This window comes from Phyllostomus discolor, chromosome 8 (genome assembly GCF_004126475.2).
Source record: "Phyllostomus discolor isolate MPI-MPIP mPhyDis1 chromosome 8, mPhyDis1.pri.v3, whole genome shotgun sequence".
Taxonomy (NCBI): domain Eukaryota; kingdom Metazoa; phylum Chordata; class Mammalia; order Chiroptera; family Phyllostomidae; genus Phyllostomus; species Phyllostomus discolor.
Genome location: NC_040910.2, coordinates 21,868,690 through 21,880,076, shown reverse-complemented (window position 1 = coordinate 21,880,076; position 11,387 = coordinate 21,868,690).

The following is an 11,387-nucleotide window of genomic DNA, read 5'->3' as shown; positions in this document are numbered from 1 at the left end:
ATGGTACAATTTGGTCACTATGCACGAGGTTTGTCTGCTGACTTATCTGAATTAAAATATCCAAAATAATTCTTCATTTGCTATCCCTCCTAAAATGCTTTGTTAAAACTCGTCGGTAGATGTGTAAAGAGTGCTTAACATAAAGAAAGCTCTAATTTAGAATAACTGTCTGAAAGACTTAAGTGAATTAAAGTCTGACTTATAAAGTTCTTTTTCAGATCTACAAGTTTGTACTTTAAAGCTCTCTTTGAATAGGGGCTAATTTCCACCAAACTTCCAAGGACAGCTTCTTTTTAGACTTGTTTTAACAAACAAATATCTTTTAAAATTTTTTATCATTTACTTGCAAATAAATGTTGTCACAGAATTTCAAGAGTGCTTGAAAGGAGTAAGGCTAATTGTTCCCTCTGGATTTTTTTTCATTAATAATTTATTTAGTAAACACTTGCATTAAAGAAAGTACAAAGATTATGATCTTGCCATGCTAGAATTTTCCCACCTTCTTAAATACTTGTCATTACTATTATCACACAAGAATGGTAATTGTGCCATATGTATGACCCTTATGGAAGGCAGTCTGGACAGCAGCTCCTTATGGTTGACTTTAGCTATTCTAGAACATTCAATTCAACACAAAACAAGATTCTGGAAAATTTTGTACATTTGGGGTTGGTTCAGCTAATTAGTATCTATACATAACTTTTTCCACATAAGCGAGGTGTTGGGAGATGGTATAGACAAAGGTAAGGATCCAAAGCATTCTTTGAAAGTGATCATGAGAATGAACGAGAGCCTACGAAGGTTGGAGGGTGAGGCAGAATCACTCAACAAAGTCTAAACTGGAGCAGCTACGCCAGAACCCTCTGAGTGTGAGAATTGTGTCACAAGCCAGTCTATTGTGATGTGGTTTGTATGCAGCGTAATCATGGCCATGGCTGATAAATATACTTATGTAAGCTGTGATCATTTCATTATTAACTCGAAGAGGATAACTGGGGGGACATGGAGAAAGACAAAAATGGGCAAGTGGGAAAGATCTTGATTAAGGTCCGTGCAAATATTGTATTAACCAAAGGTCAGTTGAAGCCTGTGTTGCATGTCACCTTCCAGATCCTCAAACCCTCATTTTATAGAGGAAGATACAGGGTCTCAGGGAGATGGAGTTAAAAGCTGGTACCATGGCAGAAGCAGGTTATCTTTCCCCATTCATCCTCTCTGCCATGGGAATCCTACCCATCCTTCAGGGGTCAATTCAGAAGCCCCCTCCTTGGTTACCTCTTCCTTGTTTTTCCCAACTAAAAGTGGTCCCTCTCACCTCTGAATTTCTACAGATTCCTGAACTCTGTCTGAAGTGGAATTAATGATAATTTTGCATTATTTCATTTCCTTTGTCCTGGCTTATGTAAGAAAGGAAAACTTTCCCCTTTTCCCTTCTAGGTTCTTTGGCTGATCTAATAATTAAATTGACATAAGACAGATTAACAGGAGAAAAATGAATTTAATTTTGTACATACAGAGCCCATAAATATATGAAACATGAAAGGAACCAAGGAAGGTAACTTTTATACCTTTTAGACATAGAAACAATGAATTTGTGAAGAATTGACAAGACAAAAAAGTTTGGGCTTGGGGTAGTAAGTTATTGGAAGTAACAGGTTTGTTTATAAAGCCTTCTCCGCCCTAAATCCCCTGTCTCTGGGAAAGCATCCTCTACCCTCCTTGCTTTCAGAGGGACGAAGGAGGATCAGAGTGTTCTTCCTGCATCAGCTGTTTCTCAAGTAACTTTAGTTCGAGTTAATCAATGTGCCAAATTGGCTTATTCTGGGGTGGCATATTCTGCTTCCTTCACTTACCATTCTTTTCGTGTCCTGGGCTTGGGCTGCTTCTCAGCAAAGGCCTGCGTGAGCTTGGAGAGAGAGAGGCTCACCCTGAAGAGCACAGCTGATGTGCGTGCATGCCAGAAAGTGTGTTCTACGGAAAGTGTTTTTTCACTAGAGGGAAAAGAACAGGGGGGGAAAGAATGTGTGCCTTGGCGTCATCCTTGCTTCCTTCTTTTCAATGACTGACCTTGATAAATTCTACTTGTTTTATTTCTCCCTGATTCTATGAATCCAGGCACTAGATTATTTAAGGTTTCCACCTCAGAACATTCTATTAGCTCCATGCTATGATTCAGACAAAGACAGAGAGAAAGTCTGAGGACCAGTGGTAGACCAGAAAGCTAGGTGACTTCAGCTTTTCTGTTTCCTCTTTGGGTGACAAATAGTAACAGATATAACTGAAACCTCTTAGTATGACATTGCTAGGTGTCACAGAGCGAAGGTAGTCAGGTGTATAGTGAATAATTGATAAATAAAAGCAAGAAAGAATGGATTTATAACTTTTGCTATTATTATTATTATGCTGAAGAGCACTTATGAAATTGCATTTTAAAAGATGGTTGATACCTAAAGCATGAATTAACAGCTTGGAGAAAGAGATGTATTCTCCTGTCAGTGAGCTCTTGTGAATTCAAAAACCCTGAGGAGCGAGTCCCTGAAAAGATCCCAACAGATAACATATTGTTAATCTGTTTTTTCTTCTGCTGGGAAATCAGATGTGAGAGACTTGAAGTAAAATACAAAGCCCAACGCTCATCAACTATCTAGAGAAATTTGTGGTAGAAACAGCGAGAGACCACAACAAAATAAAACAAGTAAGTGGGCCTAATTGCAAGAAATAGGGAGAAGGTGCTTTGGTTGCTACAAAGTCCTGGAAAGCAAAGGCTATCAGCCCCCTGAGGGCAGAAGCTGTGCTTGGTTTACCGGTGCATTCCCTGCGGCCCTCGGCAGCACAGTCGGCACTCAGGGTTTGCTGCAGTGAAAACTTTGAGACTTACTTGGTCTAGACAAGGCAATCATGTGCCTACCTTCTGAGGCTCTGCCAGTCTTTGGTGTTCTCTGCACTTCAGGAAATGGGTGACAGGAAAGCAGATGCCCTCAATCTTTTGTACTCTCTGTTCTAAGCCTGGTTCTCACAGCAATTTCTTTCCATTTTTTTTTCTGGTGAGGAAAAAAAGTGATGACTTTTCTGGTAAATGATATATGCCTCCTTTGCCTCTAAAGATGACACATCCAAAGGCCACCAGGGCCCCTCTTTTTCATGTCAAGGGACTATCACAGACATACCTCAGAGATACGGTGGGTTCGGTTCCAGATGACGACTTGCAATCTTTTTTGCCTTAAGTTTGTAAAAACAGGATGTCTGTGAAGTGTAATAAAGGGAAGCACAGTAAAACAGGGTATGCCTGTATTGGTTATTTGGTCCTGAAATTTGGGCCTAGAGTTGAATGGTTTCATCCCCAAATCCCCAGGGCACCGGGCATTGGGGGAGTGCCCCTCTGACCGAAGTACCTGTGTCTCTTTTCCTTCTGTAATCCCTCCTGTGTTCCACAGGAACAGAGCCGGACAGCTCTATGTAGAGAGCCTATTTTTTTAAATTAAGTTTTTGCAATCATAAAAGCACTATAGTTTATTGTTAAAAGTAATGACAGAGAACCGTATGGAATAAAAGAGAAGAGTTCCAACCCTTTGCTATCCATTCACCTGAGGCCACAACAGACGTGTCTTGACCTTGAGACATTCAGACAGTTTATGCCAGTACTAATGTTTGAAAAAAGAAAGATCTTATATTCAAAACAATTCTGTCTACAAGCCTGCCAAGCATTCATTTTACAGTTTTGATAAAATGCTGGCCAGGTACTCTAAAGGATTTTTCAGGTATTATGCCTAGCACACCCCACGTGTGGTAGAGGCTGACAAATGTACACCTTATATTCTTCTCCATGCATCCTGGATTCCTGGGCAGAGGGTGTATGACGTGGGCGTGTTTCGTGTGCTTGATGTCTATAAATACACTCAGAGGCTGTTCAAAGCCGCTCACTGTTATTTCAGCTTATTCACTATTCCCAGTTTTCACATACACCCGCACCCTCACAGAAAAGGAGTAAAACTGAATTCTACTTCTGCTAAGATGAACATGATTCCAGATAAATTGTTATAAAACTAGGTGTAATCTTTTTACATGTACCTCATCTCAAGCATGCAAGGTTCACTTTTAGTTTGTCCACAGCCAGGTGTCTAACACTGTTTTCGCTCCATTTTCTTGACCTTCAGTGTTGAATTCCAGAGGCTGACATCTGTTTGTTTATGCCTCTAACTGCGTTCTGCAGTTTGGGTCAGGGTTTGCTTTCTCCCAGCCTGTGACTCTGACTGCATTTCTTTTTGTTGTTGTTCCAAGTGCTATTTTACAACGTCAATTTACTGTAATACTAAAAACTGGTTTTTAAACATTGTTGGATAAAAATGTTAAAAGATTTCCCAAAAGGGAAGTGTGATAGCACAAATTTATTTGGTCAGAGACATTGTCTATTCAGAGAATCTAGGAGCTGTCTGTTTATTAAATGAATTCAGTATGATTTGTATTTTTTCCTTTGGGATATATAAACAAGGAAAAATGGTACAAAAGATCCAGTACAGTAACCAAAAAAGTGGTCACATTTAATCTAGCAATCTCAGTGAGAAGACCCAAAGACATTTATAAGATGGCTGACTTAGATATGCCCACAATCCAATATGAGGATTTAGGAAACTCAGCAAACTGACATGACATTCTTGACCACATTTTTCCATTGTCACCTGTGGTCCAATAGGCCACACAGGGCATGAAGCAACTCCTGAAGCTCTCTCTGAAATCTAGACCTCAGGCAAAGCAGGCTTTGTTTACATCTTCTGACTCCATTTCTTGGCTAAAGCTTTTCTGTCTCCTTTTTCCAAGAATTCCAACCCACAAATCCTCCACTCACAGCTGGCTGCCTGTACCTGCAGCTACAATGTGTACTGACCTGGAGGACAGGACCTTGACAGTGTTCAAGGTCCATCACTCACCCCTCTGGCCTCACTCACATGGCTTTTCCTCATGTAGAACTTAGTGGTTAAGAGCACAGTTTCTGGAGCCAGACTGGGTCCAGATGTTGGCCTTGCCTCGTATAGATCCATACATACAGGTATAAATATACTCGTAGATATACATATATCAGGGAACTATGACCACTGAAAAAGCAGAAACTTCATTTTTTAAGCCAATCTTTTCTCCTTTCCTTTTGATTCAAACTGGCTTTGTCCAGAGACTAGGAGCATCCTGACTCACCTCCCTTTCTCTCCCTTGCATGTCTACTCCCTTCATCATTAAGCCCTCAGGACAGTGAGTGTCTGGGCAGCATCGAATAACCTTAGGAACAAAGCCTCGGGTCTGTTGACTACAGAGACAGTTTTCCTCCAACAGGGAGGGCTATCAGGGGGCAGGCTAGAACTCGCCCACAAGAGCTAAGGCTGCAGTCCATAGATGGAATTTCTTGTTCTTTAGGACAGCCTTAGTTCTGGTCCTCAGGCCTTGACCTGCCTGACCCAGGTTTTCTAGGACAATGACAGCCAAACCTAGATTAGTGTCTGTGTAACTAAGGACTGTAGCACAGCCAACTGGCACAGAAAATTGACCATCAACCTTCTAACATCTTACGTAATTTACAGTTTTCTAATTTATTATGTCCATTGCCTGTCTCTTCAACTAAAATGTAAATTCCACAAAGACTGGAGGTCTTTGTATTGTGCAGTAAACTTTCAGTAGATCGTTGTTGAATTAAATAGCATCGCACCTTCAGTAAGTCTTCTCTGACACCCCGCTGCCCCACAGCAGGGACCCGCATACCCTGGCATAGCTGCTCCTCTACTTCTCACCGACTTCTTTAGTTAGCTAAACCCACCCACTGCAGGTAGGCCCCTCTAACCTCCTTACAAGAGACTCAGTAGAACACCACAAATAACGAAATATCTTATGATTTTATTTGTTCGCCTTATTTCTTTGCTCACATTAGTCTCTTATTTGCATCTGCTCCTCTGGCTTTCTTTCCTCTATTGTACTTTGACCAGTTGGGAAAAATAAAAGGGAGGATGGCTATGATTAAATTTACATATATAAAGAACCCCTAAGGGGGAGGGAGGTTTACAAGGCAGCACTGAGTTATTTGACATCTTCACCTGCAGAGTCTTTTCAGTAAGTAGCATGCAGCTATAAGATTTCACCAGCACTTATTCAGCACCAAATATGTCAATGTTGCGTAAAACATGGAGGCCACAGAGAGGAAAGCCACAGTCTCCGCCTTCAATTGGTTGTGCTCTAGTGCAGAATTATGACCTGATGTCCTAGGGACCAAATCTAGCCTTTATTCAGTATGAATTCAACTCACACATGGTTGATCTATGTAGTGTTTGGTATTTAGATCAGCGATAACTGTGGAAAATGACAAGATTTCATGCAAAAATCAGAATTTTCATCTTTCCTTGAAGTATCGGAGGATCTACAACATAGCCTGAATTTCTACATGGCACAAGCAGCTCAGATCTGAAGAGTAGCTTTTCCCTCTTCCTGGCCATGGGCTCTTCCTCTCAGTTCACCGTGTTTCCTACCCCGAGGTTCAGGTCAGACGCCAATTGCTTTTTGTCATCTCACACCTGGCCTGATGAGTCATCTGTTACTTTCCTGGCCTCCTGTAGGCATTTGGTTTTGGGCTTCCTGGTCTAGTGGGTAGGATTTGATAGTACACTAATAAAACACTTTTTAACTCTGCAAAAATAATTGTGCTTCTATGATAGAATTTAATGTTCATAATAAATTGAAGAAGCGTGTAGGCCAAGTATTATTAGTTCCATTTTTCACATGAGGTAATGAAAAATTGGAGTGACTAATTTACTAGCTTGGGTGTAGAGGTGGTTCTAGAATTCACACTTCCTGATAAGCTGTCCTAAGTCTAAGGAGTACTGTGGAGGGGTCTCACCTCCACCCCAACTTTCCCCACTACAAGATTTCAGACTGTAGTAGTCAAAGACTGGGGAGGGAAGAAAAATTTACACAAAGTTAAGTTTGAAATTTTACTGTTACTTAAGACTGAGTTGTGGCCCTGGCCTGGTACCTCAGTTGGTTAGAGCATTGTCCTGATATGCCAAGGTTGCTGGTTTGATTCCCAGTCAGGGTGCATATAAGAATCAACCAATAAATGCATAAATAAGTAGAAAAACAAATTGATGTCCCTGTCTCTCTTTCAGTCTTTCTTTTTCTCCCTCTCTAAAATCAATAAATATCTTATAAGGTATCAATTTTAATGGTTCCATAACAGTCCATTATTACATGGTGGTATTATAATAATATTTGGCCCGTTACTTATTGGCCAATTTAAATTTCCAATTTATTGCTACATAAATACACTGCACTAAATGTTCTGGTAGCTGATCTGTTGTGTGTACCTATGATTACTTCTTTAAAATAAATTGCTAGAAGTGAAATTGCTGTCACAAGACACATTTATTTCTTAAAACTTTTAAAAAATATTTATTTATTTTTAGAGAGGGGAGGGGAAGGAGAAAGAGAGGGAGAGAAACATTAATGTGTGGTTGCCTCTCACGCACCCTTACTGGGGACCTGGCCAGCAACCCAGGAATGTGGGCTGATTGGGAACTGAACCAGTAACCCTTTAGTTCACAGTCTGGCACTCAAACCACTGAGCCACACCAGCCAGGGCTATTTCTTAAAACTTTTGATGCTACCCGGTCATGGCACATACAAGAATAAGTAAGTGAATGCAAAAATAAGTTAAGATCCCCTTCTGTCTTTCTTTCTCTCCCTCTTTCTCTCTCTAAAATAAGTTTAAAAACCAGTTGATGCATGTGTAATGTCTCCTTAATCAATGCTCTTCCTTCTAAATTCTCCCAGCTGCCAATTTGGTTTGTCCACTTCAACCAGATAAATGTCACTAAGATAATGCTTGCATATTTTATTTCCTTTTAAAAAGTCTCAGTGTCTTCTAGCTGGTTAATCAGTTTCAAACCACTCTCATCTAGGCATTCGGAGGCTCCTGGGAAAACACCTTGACTCGCCTGCCCAACCTCACCTACTACTTTTCAACTCCAGTTAGGACAGACCTATAATTTCTGCAAGGTCCACCATTTATTCTTTTACTTCCCTATATGAGGAACCTTCTCCCTTTTCCTCTCTACTCATCTAAACCCTATATGTCTCCTAAGGCACAGATCAAATTATACCTCTTCCAGAAAGTGTTTCTAGGATAACCTGGCCCCAGATGATCTTTCTACTCATGTATCGTATCTCCCTATAATTTTAGGTATGTGTATCTCATTTCCCCAGGGAGGGCAAGCTGCTCCCAGGCAGGTTATTTTTTGAATCTTCCTTCAAAGCCAGCACAGTGGTAGGTGCTGAATCTTGAAAAGAACTGCAAAGTGTGGGATCAGTTAGTGCAGAGGGTTCTGAGATATGCCCTGAGTGCCTTTGGAATCAGTCGCACTCCCAAATGAACTCAAGCGAATGGACCTGGTGAGTTTTCACACAGACTTCGGTCATGCTTTGCTAATAACATGATTACCACTAGTTATTGATGAAATAGAAATGATTTGCAGCTGGTCCTTTGAAAGACACGTCTACTTATTTGCAAAAATTATCTGGAATGAAATTCAGTGTAAGAGAAATGTCTCTCAAAGATGATTTAATCACCACAATTACCGAAGTTGTTAGTGGTGGCCATATGACACAGGTTTTGAAAAACCACTTTAGTGAGATTCCATTGTATAAAGACATTCTTGTTCAAAGCTTATATTATAAAATAGAAGCAATGAATTTTAAAATTATCCTAGACACTGAACATGAAAAAACTTTAGTTCATTTAAAAATACATAAATTATTTTCCCACCCCCAAAAGTATGGTACTTCACAGATCTAAAAATACTGCACATTCAAATAAACTATAATTATGAACATATATAGCTTCCCACAGTTAGAACTTTAAAAATGAATTGTGCTAAATAAGATGCATGTTGCTGCAATATTTAAATATGCTTTAAAGTAAATCTTTGTAACTAGGCATGTAATTACTATGATTTTAGAAAGATTTAACCAGGAACTAAAATACAAAAGAGTAAAATTTCAACAGCTTTGACTAACATACAAGGAACAAATATCCACCACAACCCGGAACTTCAAGATCATCCTCATCCCCTGAGTTTTAAAAAGAAAGCCTTCTTCTTGGACAAGGTAACTGGAATGAAATATTATGGAGAGGAAAGAGTACAAATGGAAACAAAAAACATTAAAAAACAGAAAGTGAGAATCTAGAAATACTAAGGATTTCTGGCCATGTAAATCCATTTTTAAAGGACTAATTTTTGCCCTAGCAGCTGTGGCTCAGTTGGCCAAGTGCTGTCCCTGGTCCAGGCACCTGCCTGGGTAGTGGATTCGGCACTCGATCTATGCTTCTCTGTTGCACTGAGGTTTCTCTGACTCTCTTTCCACCTCCCTTCTCCTCTGAAGGAAGGAAAGAAGGAAGGAAGGGAGGAAGGAAGGAAAGAAAAAGAAAGAAAGAAAGAAAGAAAGAAAGAAAGAAAGAAAGAAAGAAAGAAAGAAAGAAAGAAAGAAAGAAAGAAAGAAAGAAAGAAAGAAAGAAAGAAAGAAAGAAAAGAAAAGGGAAAGAAAATTTTTGAAGGAAGGAAGAAGGGAAGGGAGGGAGTGAGGGAGGGAGGGAGGAAGGAAAATGGACAACCAGTTTTTACTGGAGAAGTAGTGGTTTTGAATCTTGCTCCCTAAGGATTAGAGTAAAAGTAAGATTTCCAATGTTTGGTGACAGGAGAGGGAAAACGGTATGTGGTACTAAGGTGCACTGGAGTATCTATCTGGCAGGGTCATATTTAATCTGATGCATCAGCCAAACTTCTGGTGTTCAAAATCTTCCCTGACATTAGTATCAGCTAGAGTGTTGGAGGTATTGGCACCTGGCAGCTGAGCTCTGCCTGCCGGGGTTCCCCACAGCTACAGCAAATTGGCAGCAAGGCTTCCTTAGCAGCTGCTAATGAGTTGATGATACCATACAGCGTGATTCCACTTATGTGAAACAAATACAAACTCATGCATTTCTTATATGTACCACATATGTACGTAACTGCATAGACAAATGTTTGAAAAAATGTACATAAAATATGTGTTATCTCTTGGAGGGGGGGTGAAGGGAGGTCCTTTCACTTTATGGTTTGATTTTTTTTTTTTACTTTTAACAGTATAATCCTGTATTATTTGTCTCATTTTAAAACTTGAAAGTAGGCCCTGCCTGGTGTAGCTCAGTGGATTGAACTCGGGCTGGGAACCAAAGTGTCCCAGGTTCGATTCCCAGCCAGGGTACATTCCTGGGTTGCAGGCCATAACCCCCAGCAACCGCACACTGATGTTTCTCTCTCTCTCTCTCTCTCTCTGTATCTATCTCCCTCCCTTCCCTTCCTAAAAATAAATAAAAATAAAATCTTAAAAACAGAAAAACTTGAAAGCAACACTGGGATGACAACCTATGCAGAGAGAAATGTGGAATTATACAGGAGAGTCTACAACTTGTAACAAAGTAGCTCGCCACAGAAAGCTACCTTCCCAGTTTCTTCAGGGGTCAATAACTTTATGAGCAATTCTATCTTTGTACCAAGTGTCCTCGTCCTGGCTTACTTACAACTTCCTGCTCAACATTTTATTTGCATATCTTGCTATTACTGCAAACTTTGCAAGCCTAAAACCATACACATCACCATCTATCCCATGTGACTTTCTTTTTTGAATTAATTCTATCATCATACCCTCAGTTCAGAACCTTGTGGTGTTTGACTACCTCATCTTCCTTGCCCCCATATCAAATTGGTCATCAGGCATGCTTATTCCATCTTCGCATTTGGCATTTCCATTTTCCTTTATACCACGCTATAGCTGACCCTTGAACAGCAAGGGTTTTAAGGGTTTGAGTGGGTCTACTTATACGTAGATTTTTCAGTATATGTGTACAGCACTGTAAACATATTTTCCTTCTTTATGATTTTCTAAACAATATTTTTTCTCTAGCTTACTTTATTATAAGAATACAATATACTCTATATAACATACAAAATATGTGTTAATCAAATGTTTATCTTATTGGTAAGGTCAACAGTAATCAACTAATAAAGTTTTTTTGGGGGGGAGTCAGAAGTTATACACGAAGGAAAATATGTTATCTGAGAACTGAAAAAAGGAAGTTATATATGAATTTTTGACTGTACACGAGGTCGGTGCCCCTCACCCCTGCAGTGTTCGAGGGTCAACTGTCCTTCAAGTTTTAGCATTTTATGCATGAACTCTTGTAATAGTTTCCCAACTAATCTTCTTGCTTCCAGTCTTTCCCACCTGTCAACAATGTTGCACACCAATACTAGACTAAAAGTCTTCAGAGAAGAGTTTGTTTTTTCTGCTAGCTGGCCAAATACACACACGTGCATACA